The following is a 12,377-nucleotide window of genomic DNA, read 5'->3' as shown; positions in this document are numbered from 1 at the left end:
TGCCATCATAATGTTTAGAAATTTTCTAACTCTAAACAAAAAGCCTGATTATATTGTATTTGTCACATGTGCATAAAGATTAGCTCTGACAGTGCATATTAGTATATATTTTGAGACTGCATCAACAAACAATTTTTTAATTAGCTATAAATATATTGATCTAACTTAGAATGAGGTTAAGAGAAATCATATGTTGGAATATGACAACCGAGAATCTACAGATGTCTTGCTTGTGTACAAATTTTACTTGCTTTGTTTCAATGTCTATTTTCATTTTTTTAAAGACCTGCACATATTTTAATTTATAATCTGCCTTAGAGTCTCCCTATTTAATGTTGCATTATATGGCTTGGTGGAGAGGATATTTTCTGTATCTCTTCTGCAAAATAGAAAAATATCCGCTAAACAAGAGCAAAATATATATATGTATATATACACACATATATATAGAGAGAAGCAATACAGTAGTTCTATAAACCTTATGGAAAGTTTAGTTCCTCAAATAATGCTTTGGGGCAGCTGGATTTAATCTTCCATCCAGTAGAGGGCTACCAAACTCTATTAATTTGTATTGATTCCCAGGACTACACATTTACATACTTTATTTCAGTTTTCCAGTCTGTTTGTTTAAGCACCAGTTCCTTTTCTTAAAATGGAATTTTCCAATATGTAAAGGTGATTTGCCTAGAACTGCTTTAATTGCGGAAGGGCCCTAGCTGCCTCTGCAGAAACCCCAGTGAGGTGTGGAAGATGATCGAAGCCCTTCGCTCTGATTTATGCAAAAATACTCTACAAGTTCAAAGTCAGCTCTTCTTGAGTAGAGATGTAAATATTTTTTCCCTCTGTAAAAATTCTAATGCTGACAGTGCAAGGAAAATATAGAAGCAGAGGGATGTTTGAATTATGGTCTCATATAGGGTTTTGTCTTCAATTGTAATGGTAATTCCTACTGTGTGGTTATATGTCTTGTTTGCTTTTGTTTTGTTTCTTTTGGTGGCATTTTATCTCCAATCTTATGAATAAAAAAGGCATTTATTTTGACAAATTTTCCCCACACTATTTCATAGGTATGCCAAACTGATGGACTGTTTGGGTGCTTCTAAAACTATTCCTGTAATGGGGCCAGTTTTGCCCTTTAACAAAATCGAATTTTAGGGACTCATTATGAGAGTGAAAAAGCATCCCATCGCCTACCTATTTATTATTTTGCCCTGGTAATAAATCTGTTTGCAAAAGAAACCATTTCAGAGCCTTCCATTTGGAACTATGCCTGGGCACCTGGTAGCCAAGTGGAAATTGCTCTTTGTTTTTCCATTCAAAGTGAAGATTTTGCAGAATGTCCCTTGATTCTGATCGAAGCCTGGTCTAAATCTTTGGTACTGAATTTATTTAGGTAATATGACTATAAAGAGCTGTACTTTCATGGGGCTAATAAATACTTTCTGAGGCATATATGTTGTCCTAGTCTGTTCAAGCTGCTATAACCAATACTACAGACTGGGGAGTTCCTGTCGTGGCTCAGTGGAAAATGAATCTGACTAGTATCCATAGGGATGCAGGTTCCATCCCTGGCCTCGCTCAGTGGGTTAAGGATCTGGCGTTGCTGTGAGCTGTGGTGTAGGTCGCAGTTGCGGCTCAGATTTGGCATTGCTGTGGCTGTGGCACAGGCCAGCAGCTACAGCTCCAATTTGACCCCTAATCTGGGAACCTTCATATGCCACGGGTTCAGCCCTAAGAAAATAAATAAATAAACTACAGACTGGGTGGTTTATAAATAACAGAAATTTCTTTCAGTTCTGGAGTCTGGAAGTCCAAGACCAGACAGGTCTCACAATAGGCAGGTGAGATAAGGGCCCTCTTCCAGTGGTGGGTTTCTCTTTTTTATCCTCACATGGAGGAAAGAAGGCAGGGAAATCTCTGGGTTGTTTTTTTAAGGTCAATAATCTCATTCATGACCTGATTCCATCCCAAGGCCCCGCCCACTAATACCCTTACATTTGGTGTTAGGCTAGCAACATGTGAATTTGGGGGCGGGATACAAACATTCTGACCATAGCACTTGTTCGTTGCTTTTAAGACTCATTCTGTGCTACAAGGTTTGTGTTAGATTTTATTACCATATAGTCTTAAGAAGTGTGAACTCAGAGTTCCCACTGTGGCACAGCGGAAATGAATCTGACTAGGAACCTTGAGGTTGTGTGTTCGATCCCTGGCCTCGCTCAGTGGGTCAAGGTTCCAGTGTTGTCATGAGCTGTGGTGTAGGTCGCAGACACGGATTGGATCCTGCATTGCTGTGGCTGTGGTGTAGGCTGGCAGCTGCAGCTCTGATTCAACCCCTAGCCTGGGAACCTCCATATGCCATGGGTGCAGCCCTAAAAAGACAAACAAACAAAAAGTCTAAAGAAGTGTGAACTTATTAATGATGCTGATTATCCAAAGTGATCAGCATTTACTTTCTACACACATTATTTTGAGGGGTGATCCTATCTCATTTCCTATCTATTCCCTGTGATTTCTCATCTACAAGTCTCTTTTCTCCTCTTTCATACTTTTATATGCATAGGTTTTTCCTCAGAACAATAATTATCGTAACAACTATTTATTGAGCAATTACTAGATGTTTTACATGTGTGATTTCTCTTGGTTCTATTTGGCAGACACTATCCCCTTTTATATAAAAGAAGACTGAAGCCTTTGTAGGCCAGGTAATATATTCAAAGTTATAGAGTCCAAGTTGGAATTCAAAACCCAAACTCAAGAAGAAGCTCTATTTTATAACATTATCAAAACTATTATTTTATCCCTAAGTTAACAAAAGATGGTTAATGGGGTTCCCACTGTGACTCAGCAGGTTAAGAATCAAACATACTGTCCATGAGGATGCAAGTTCAATCCCTGGCGTCCCTCGGTAGGTTCGGGATCGGCATTGCCACAAGCTGTGCTGTAGGTCCCAGAGGAAGCTTGAATCCCATGTGGCCGTGGCTGTGGTGAGGCTGGCAGCTGCAACTCCAAATCTACCCTTAGCCTGGGAACTTCCATAGGCCACAGGTGAGGCCCCAAAAAAAGGGGTGGGGGGGGGAAGATAGGGAATCAAAGAAAAGATAGGGAATCAAAAACAAAGATACATACATATTTTAAGCATTTTAACTTGAAACATGTACATTGGAATTCTTTTACCAATGCTCTGATGTAGGATCATAATCTTTTAAGAAGTTTTGGGGGAGTTTCTGTTGTGGTGTAGCAGAAATGAATTGAACTAGGAACCATGAGGTTGCGGGTTCGATCCCTGGCAGCGCTCAGTGGGTTAAGGATCTGGCATTGCCGTGAGCTGTGGTGTAGGCTGGCAGCTGTTGCTCCAATACGACCCCCAGCCTGGGAACCTCCACATGCCTCGAGTGTGGCCCTAAAAAGACAAAAAAAAAAAAAAAAAAAAAAAAAAGAAAAGAAAAGAATATTTTGTTTTCTGGGAGTTCCGGTCGAGGCTCAGTGGAAATGAATCTGACTAGCATACATGAGCACGCAGGTTTGATTCTTGACCTCTCTCATTGGGTTAAGGATCAGCGTTGCTGTGAGCTGTGGTTTAGGTCGCAGACAGTACTTGTATCTGGTGTTGCTGTGACTGTGGTGTAGGCCAGCAGCTACAGCTCCTATTCGACCCCTAGCTTGGGAACCTCCATATGCCACAGATGTGGCCCTAGAAAAGACAAAAAAATAAAAAGAAAAAAGAAAAAATATTTTGTTTTCTGGATTTTCCACTGTTTGGGATTTCCCCATCTCTTTTCTGAATAGGCACTGTCTACTTATAGGTATTACCTCATCTGTATTTTCCAGTTTGGCATCTTTTAATTGGAGTCAGAATTTAAAGATGACTGCAAGAGAATCTGATTGTAGAATTTCTGGATATTTCCAAAATTGCCTCACCAATCTTTTACGTTTGTTTCAGCCATACCTATAATTCAACAGCAGTGTTTATGAGGGATTCATCTTTATCAAAACTTTACAAAGTATTTATATTAATTTTCCTAAAACAACTTTTTTTGCACCCCTACTTCATTCGATAAGATTTATTTAAATTACATAATTGCAATAACAAGTACAACTGGGATTAAAAAGGTTAGTAATAAACACACCTGACTCTTGGTAAGCCTGCACCTTTACTGGTGGGAGAAGAATGTACACGTAGTATAGAACAGCTAGTAAGACACAAGCTTTTAATATATCATGGGTGTCGGTATTTATAAAGGGAACAGAGACATTTTGTTAAGTAAAGGTTTGTTAAGAGAACTACTCTCTATCTGAAAAAATGAAAGAAAGAAGAAAACTTCATCACTTTCTTTGAAGACAGGAAAGCTAAGTGTATCATAGGACTTGAAATAGTAAAAATTCCACAGATATTATTATTTCACAAAGTTAGCTGCGTTGAACAGTGTCTTTAAGTTTCTACCTAAACTATCAGGTTTGTTTTTCATATGACACTTCTAACTTGTGAAAAATATTCTATTGTATTTTTTCAATGACATGTTTCTATTAGATTTTGGTGACATTTTTGAATTCTCAAATGTTTAAGGATGCAATTCTTCTTCTTTTTTTTTTTTTTTTTTTTTTTTAAGGGCCTCCCCTGCATCATATGGAAGTTCCCAGGCTAGGGGTCGAATTGGAGCCATAGCCGCTGGTCTACGCCACAGCCACAGCAACTCCAGATCCGAGCCGCGTCTGTGACCTACAGCACAGCTCAAGGCAACGCCGGATCCTTAACCCACTGATCGAGGCCAGGGATCGAACCTTTGTCCTCGTGGATACCAGTCAGATTCGTTTCTGCTGAGCCATGATAGGAGCTCCAGATTTCAATTCCTCATTAAGCTTTCTTACTTAGATATAAAACTTTTTAGTAAGAAAAAAGTATAATGTTTCAAAGTCCTGTAGTACATATTGTTTCTACAATTCATTTGATATTTCTATTGCTCACTTATGTAACATTTATTATTATTTGCTCTTATGTGAAGTAATGTAGATTGGTAGAAAGATATAGAAAAAAATGAAATAAGACTGAGCTCAAAGAGTTCAGATTACTTAACTTTCCAACTTAAGTGATGCTACTTTGGGGAACCAGAACTGAGGTTTTTGATCATGGTTTTTTTCCCCCCAATTTATCCCTTTTGTGTCAGTTCCTTGTTTGTAGTTCCATTATTTCAAGTCTTTGTAGGTCTGTTTCTCCTATATGCTGTATGCTTGGTTTTCTTCGATTATATGCTGGTCATCGTTCTTGGAAAATTAGTCATGTGGATAATTAAGGCCAAGGATGAAAGTAACTTCTTCAGAAAAGATGTATTTTTTACTTCTTGCCAGGCTTTGTGGTCACAAGTGGTTTGGAGATCACCCTAAACCAAGTTCAAGGCTTGAGCTTTGTTGAAACTCCATGCAATAAAACCTCTGCTGGAGGGCTGAGTATTTATTATTCTGACCCTAGCTTATGAGTATAGCTTTTCCGGGTCTTAAATAATTGTGGAAAGTCCCCCGTATTAGACTCTTCATCTTGTGAAGACATTGGCATTTGATTTTTGCCCTCTGGCTCATGAAGTTTTCAAAATGAAAGTTCATATTTTCTAGGTAATACACTTAGGAAACATAAGGACTTTCTCTAGTTCTTTATCTCCCAGTGGTTCTATTTTCCTTCAGTCCTGCCTAGGAATTCCTTATTATCATGTCAGCTATTTGCTGCTTTTAAGAAGTGGTTATTTGTATTTTATCTAGCATGCCTAGTTTGTTTTGGGGGGTGGGGGTTGGAATGAATGGCCTGTCTCTTATTATCTAGAAACACATACTGTATATGTTGGTGCTTAGCTATTTCCATGACTGATTTGTTTTAGAAGTGATTAAAAAAACCCCAAAAAAACCCCACATCACAGAAAAGGTTCGACTATGCCTTGCCTCTGAAAATGTGGTTTGCAAAGAAAATTTGATTTAATTTTACGCTTTGGCTCTCATATTCGTGGACTATGACTTTGCATGAGTAAGTATAAAATGAAAAGTGCTGGTCATGCCTAAAGCAAGAAACAGTGACTGCCTAGCAACAGATTTTATTTATAGGTTAATTAAACAAAGGTTGCAATAAAAAGAATATCTTATGTAAAACAGTTCATGGAAACTCAGTGGTCGGGGAGGAGACAGTTAACTACATACCGTGATATACAGAAGCAGTGATAATCCAATCTTTATAAAAATTATTAACTAATCTTGAACACAACAGTAGCACTTTATAGCTCTTCAGTTTTCTGGTGCCAACAATGCAGCCACAGGGGATTGTTTATTGAATGTTAGTGTTATTGAAACAACGTATTTTTTAAGTCTTTATATTTATTGCAGCATCTGCTACACAGAAACTCTACCTGCCATGGAATTGGTTGTTGGAATTGCCAAAAGTGTTTAAGTCCATGTTTTGACGACAAAAGCATAGAGTTGGAAAACTAGAGATGGGAAGTGTCGGTCACTGATTTGATGTTTGAGTTTCAGCAGACTTGATTATATTCTAAGATTACATTTTGCCATCTTTCTGTGGTTAATTTTGAAAAACAATGAGATTTTCTGCTAATAGTTTACTGGTCAGGAATTCTGATAGCTGTAACTCATGGTCCATAAAAAAGTATAGAATAATAGTCCAGTTATTTAAACCCACATTTACTAGCTTTAAGCCTTATTGATTTATAGGCAAAGATGAATTATTTCATGAAAATTTAAGACACGCATGGTTTAAAGAATAACGATTAAATATAGTAATATAATAAACAATTAAAAATTTTATCACAATCAAGAAAAATAATCCTTTTGTAAATGGTCTAATTAAAATATGTTATACCAAATTACTTATCCCAGTAGCAATTCTAATTGACATTATGTAAAAGTAAACCTTTCAAGTATTGATCAAACTTTTCTCTCCCTTACCAGTAAAGTTGTTTCCTTTGAGATGCTAAAGCTACTAACATGTAGTAATTCCGGAGTAAAAATACAATTTCTAAAATATAAATATAAATATCTTTATAGATAAAGGGCACACAAAAACATCTTCAGAGGTCTTCAGGGCTAACAGGCTTCAGATTGCAATTTTTAATTTTAACTGCAATTCAGTGCTCTTTATATACTCAGGGTTTTTATAAAAAGCTATTACAAACCCCAAAGGGAAGTTTTATGTTTTTTTGAAACACCACAGTCAATTTTCAGCAGGAGTAAGAATTTAACCCCAATATTTCAACCCCTAATAGATGATGGGGCTTTTTTAAAATCCAGGATCAGTATGTTTTTCAGAATAAAAATTTATTTGTGTGACGAGACTGACCCTGAGGAGACACAGGCAGACGTTTAGAACCAGAAACTTGAAACCAGGCATGAGAAGCTTACAAAGCCACTTTCTAGTCAAGGTCTGAATATCAGTAGTTCTAGTCCCTGCAGGTTATACAAATGACGTTGCAGGAAGTGTGAAAATATATAACGGCTGGGTTTCCACCTCTTCCAAGGCAGAGACTTTGTCATTGTCACTGCTGGACCCACAGTGCTCCTTGACTGGCTCACACAAGACTTTTAGCAACTGTCCTCAATAAAACGATGGCACCAGAGACAGAAGCTGTGTAGTAAGGGCTTGAGGACAGGGAGGAAGTGTTTATTTTAAAAATATTTTCCAAGCAGAGTTTAAGATTAATTCTAAGGCTTTCAATCTAGAATCCCATGGACTACCTTGAAAGGCAGAAAGATTTTAGCCTCACCGGGTTTTTCTCATACCTGAACAAACCTGAACTTACTTCCTATCAAACCGAACACAGAGAACATCAATTTAGGAAGCCTCAGTGAAGGGATTTTCTGTTGGAAGAGGTTTTCCCTATGAGCACATCCAACCCAGGTCCTCAGGCTGACTCCCGTTTACACACGGGAAGCTGATGGATGTTCTGGATGCTCATTTATCATTCATCTAAATTTGCACACTGGGAATGCATGATTGAAGATGGGGGTTGGGAGGACTCGGGGAGAGAGAGAGGCTGGGTTTCCCTTTTTCGTCTGAACCGTGGCTTTTAGATTTTCCTTCCTCTGTGCCTTTCCCTTACCTCTGCCCGTGGCAGATGTGGCTGCTGTTGGTTATCCCTTGACCATCCTCAGAGTCATGAGCTGAGCCCTGAAGGGATGAAATGTGAACTTGTCTATGCTCTGCACTTCGTGTGGCTTGACCTTCTTTATGGAAAGTCATCTCCAGAGGGGAGGTTCTTCTGCTCCTTGTTGTGTTACCACTGTTACCAGCTGGAAAATTTCTGTGAAACTTCAGAAGTGCCATCAGCTTGTTTCAGAGACTAGAAAGTGGGGGGGGGGCGGCTAGAGACGGCTTCTGCTTTTCCACCCTGAGTTATGGAAAACCCCTGTTTTGGAGTCCCCGTTGTGGCTTAGCATTCGAGAATCCAACTAGTATCCATGAGGATGCAGGTTCGATCCCTGGCCCCTCTCAGTGGGTTGAGGATCCGGCATTGCCATGAACTGTGGTGTAAGTTGCAGACGTGGCTCAGATCCAGCATTGCTGTGGCTGTGGTGTAGGCTGGCAGCTGCAGTTCTGATTCGACCCCTAGCCTGGGCACCTCCAGATACCATGGGTGTGGCCCTAAAAAGACACACGCACATACACACCAAAAAACAAAAAGAAAAGAAAAGAAAGAAAAAGAAAGAAAACCCTTGTTTCCATTCCTCAGGTAGAAGTACAAGGAAGATACTATATGGGTATAATTTTATCCAAGGGCTCGCCTACAGAAACTGTCATCAGGAGAAAGTTGGATCTATTATGTTACCTGCAAGCTCTGTTTTTTAAATTTTGTGTTATCAAATTCCCTTTTGGATCTGGCTACAGGTAAACCAAATTGGAGGGCAAAATAGCGATATAATCACTTGTTCAGTTTGCTTTCCTTTACTCTAACCATTCATTAGTCTCAGAACACACACACATTTTAAAATATGGGCAGATACCCTTGAACTTGAGTAGAATGAACTCGGTTCGTAGTTCAAGGATCAGAGCCTTTTTTTCCCTGATTAGGTGGTGATCTTTAAACTGACTTTGTAGTGCATCTGCTTCTTTTCCTACTCGCCACCCACATTCCATTTGTGGAAGAGTGACAATATATGCTGTTTAATTGCATAGCTGCTTCTCCTGAGTGAGGCTGGGGAGAGAGAAGGGTATTAAATTGCATAGGGCTAGCTCAGTTGTTATTGAACGATGTCCTGACTGATGCCTGATGTCTGCAGAGGATTTTCTTTGGACTCTGATCAATGGGATGCTGGACACTGAGGACAGCAAATGGCCATTTTTCTCTCCTGTCTCTAAAATGAAGTATGTCCTCTCTGAAGGGCAGTCTTTCCAAGCGGCCTCTCAAGTTTAAATGTAAACGGCAGTGTGTTTCTTACTTTGACGGCAGACCCAAGCTTATCCCATTGATGGCCAAGATGCTTTGTGAAAGGAAACAGCTTGTGTTACAAGTTCAAACTTCAGCCAGCCATATCTCTGCTGGAGGCTTGATGGGATGACTCCTTTAATGTGGTACATGCATCATTTAAATGGCCGGGAGCTCCTGGGACTGGAACCTGGTGCCCTGTCTGTGCAGAGGTCAGCTGGTGAGTGTGCGTTGCTCTCTTTCTTTAGAAAACCTATACTGATATTTTCCCCCGTTCAAACAGAAATCACAGGAAAGTTTGAGCAACAGAAATAGACAAGAAGGAAGATTTGAGAAAATTACTTTCTCGACAGTTGTTTCAGCTACTGAAACAGTTAGTTGTAGAGAGACAACGTTATTATTCTGTAGGAATGTCTAGCCTGCCTGGCGCTCCAAAAAGGTTACGTGCTTCCATCCATCCCGTGTGGGAGCAACATTATCTGTGATTGGGGTAAAAGAGAAATGAAAAATCCCAAGTTAAAAAATAACTTGTGGTTTATTTTATTTAAAAGTACTCATACTAGTCTTAGACGTCCTGTTGTGTGATTTGAGTAGGAAAGCTCACAGGGAGCTTTTTGAGTGGATTCCATCTCCCAAGGTGGGTGGGCTGATTTAAGAGAACTGAACCTCAGCCCTCCTGCCACTCTCCGGAGAGGGGTGGCTGGAACGAGTCATTTGCCTTCTAGGGTCCTCAAGTGTAAAATCACAGCGAGTTGGCTTCTCTGGGTTGCATTCTCTCTCATAATATCTCAAAGACATCATGAGAAAATGTAAGCAAAGGGTGTAAGGATTGGTTTTAAAGATTTGGCAGGCATGGTGCTTTGGTGAAATATTCATGTCAAACGAACATCGAACAAACTAGCATCTGAGTCATTACCTTTTCTTCACGAGACACGTGAAGAAAAGAGCTCTCATTCTTTTTGTAGAAAAAAAAGGAGAGAATCCTGGGGACTAAGACTGTGTCAACCATGCCTAAGAACTTTTTTAAAGTTATTAGATTGAAGTTTTAAAAATGTGTAATTCTCCTGGCATTAGAAAAATCACAGAATTAAATTGATGCTGTCCAATGTTACAAGTAGGACAACTGAGTTCATTAACCGCTAATGAAATAAATGAACGTTTTTTGTTTCACAACAGGAACGCCCCCACTTGCTTCTCTAGCTTGTGCTTGGGATTTTTCCTTTTCCTTTTGGAAATCTATAGAGGAGAGAAGGTAGTGTGATATAGTATAAGCAGGTTCTAAAGGGGCCAAGGGAAGGGCCTTATCCCAGAAGCGTCCCCCCTTCCTGAATGGAATCAAGCCACTGTAGAGGCTCAGCTGCAGTGTGTCGGGACTCATGCGATTAACTTAAAAGGACATCCAAGAATCAAGTAAGACTCAGGAGTTGTAGACACTAAAATATGTGCATGCGTGTGTGCGTGCATGCGTGTGTGTGTGTGTGTGTGTGTGTGTGTGTGTATACATATATTTAGAAGAAAAGAGAATGCCAGGTGGCATTAAGAGCACCCTGTATTCCAGTCTTGCTGCTCTCACTGGACCACTTTCCTGCCTAATGACTGCTTTGACACCATTGCAGCTGATTGTCTCCAAGTACCTCAGAGGAGAAAACGTTTGAATTATGTTATACCAAGTGGCAGGCGATGACCCACCTGGATAAGAAGATACAGGAATCCTCCCCTGATCCACATATTATCTTCCTAGGAAGCCTAAATATCTAGTGTGTGTTTCTTTGTAAATAGGTACAAGATTTTCCAGAGGAGGGAGCTAATAAGAAGCTTTTTTTTTTTTTTTAGAAGATGAATTCTCAGCTGTTCAAAGAAGGTTATGCTCCCCAGGTAGTAGAAACTAATTGTGTGGGCTGGAAGTTAACTGACCATGAACCGTCATGGCCCCAATACAGTGCTGGCCCACGTCATGGCAATTATTCTCTCCTTTGACTGACTCTTGAATCTGACTAAGGGCTGGGTTCTCTATATTACCGTAGCATGCGTTTTGCTTGCTTAGGGGATTTTATTAGTCCTACTGCTTTCAACTTAGTTTAGGTAAAAAAGAAAAACCGTAAATTATGTTGTTAATAGGCTTAAACATGTAGAGACCACCCACATTATAGAAAATTAGTATTCTCCCTTCTAGAGGAGTTATCTTCACGTAGTACTGGAAACGAAACCTTATATTCTCCCTTTAGGTAGATATGTCCTGGAATTGGCATACAAAAATATGTCATTTTCTAAAAGGACACTTAATGTTCTTTTACTTTTCTCTTAATAATAGGATATATGTAGCATTGTTTACATGTCAATAATTATAGTACTAGTCAAAACTTTTTTTCTTCTACAACGAGACAACTATGGGATTGTATGTGGGTTCCGGGGGCTCCATAATCCACTAGGTACAACACAGTGTCATGATTCTGTCTCTAGAGTCCAGGGATAAATAATTAAGAACTGAGTGACATCCCACTGGCTCTTGATAAAAATGTGGTAAAATTCTGAAAAATTGGTAGTATCTGCAATTGAAATAATATAAAGAATTTCATCGTCCTGAATTAACAGGTTATATATCCTTTCTCTTCTGTCACTGCATCTCTGTATTGGGTATATGTACAGGAACATGCAGAAATATTAATCCTGCATTACTTCCTCACGTTATTTAATGTTAATCTGGCATTTAACAAAAGCCTTTGGTAATGAATAACAGTACCCCGTATGCCTCCTAGAATGATGAAGAGAGGCTTCAAGTGTTGCCTGCTTCCCTCTCTCCGCCTCTGCCCTCCTCTCTGTCTTTTGAGGGCCCCTTCTTTCTCCCAGGATAACCTGGCTGAGCCCAGATTATGCTTTGTGCTCACTGACAGCTCCTTGCTATTGCCTGCTTAATGCAGCTCCCTAATGCAGCCTCACGTAGGTCTGTAAAGGACACACCGAGGA

At 39.5% G+C, this 12,377-nt stretch overlaps 1 protein-coding gene and 1 long non-coding RNA gene across 51 annotated transcripts in view; both read left to right on the top strand.

The window, feature by feature from the left end:
• The window catches only part of ANK2 (ankyrin 2), a 607,793-nt gene that overhangs the window by 317,902 nt on the left and 277,514 nt on the right, over positions 1–12,377 (top strand). The gene's annotated exons all lie outside the window — the stretch shown is intronic.
• On the top strand, positions 3,288–8,643 carry LOC146400997 (uncharacterized). Its single transcript, XR_014813190.1, has 2 exons — positions 3,288–3,575; positions 4,667–8,643. It is a non-coding gene; the product is annotated as an uncharacterized LOC146400997 (long non-coding RNA).

The sequence above is a fragment of the Sus scrofa genome, chromosome 8 (genome assembly GCF_054392235.1).
Source record: "Sus scrofa isolate SSC_HxYL_T2T_F1_AM1 chromosome 8, Sscrofa_HxYL_maternal_Yorkshire_Landrace_v2.0, whole genome shotgun sequence".
Taxonomy (NCBI): domain Eukaryota; kingdom Metazoa; phylum Chordata; class Mammalia; order Artiodactyla; family Suidae; genus Sus; species Sus scrofa.
Note: the sequence above shows the minus strand (reverse complement) of the source record. Positions and strands in the feature narration are given on the sequence as shown.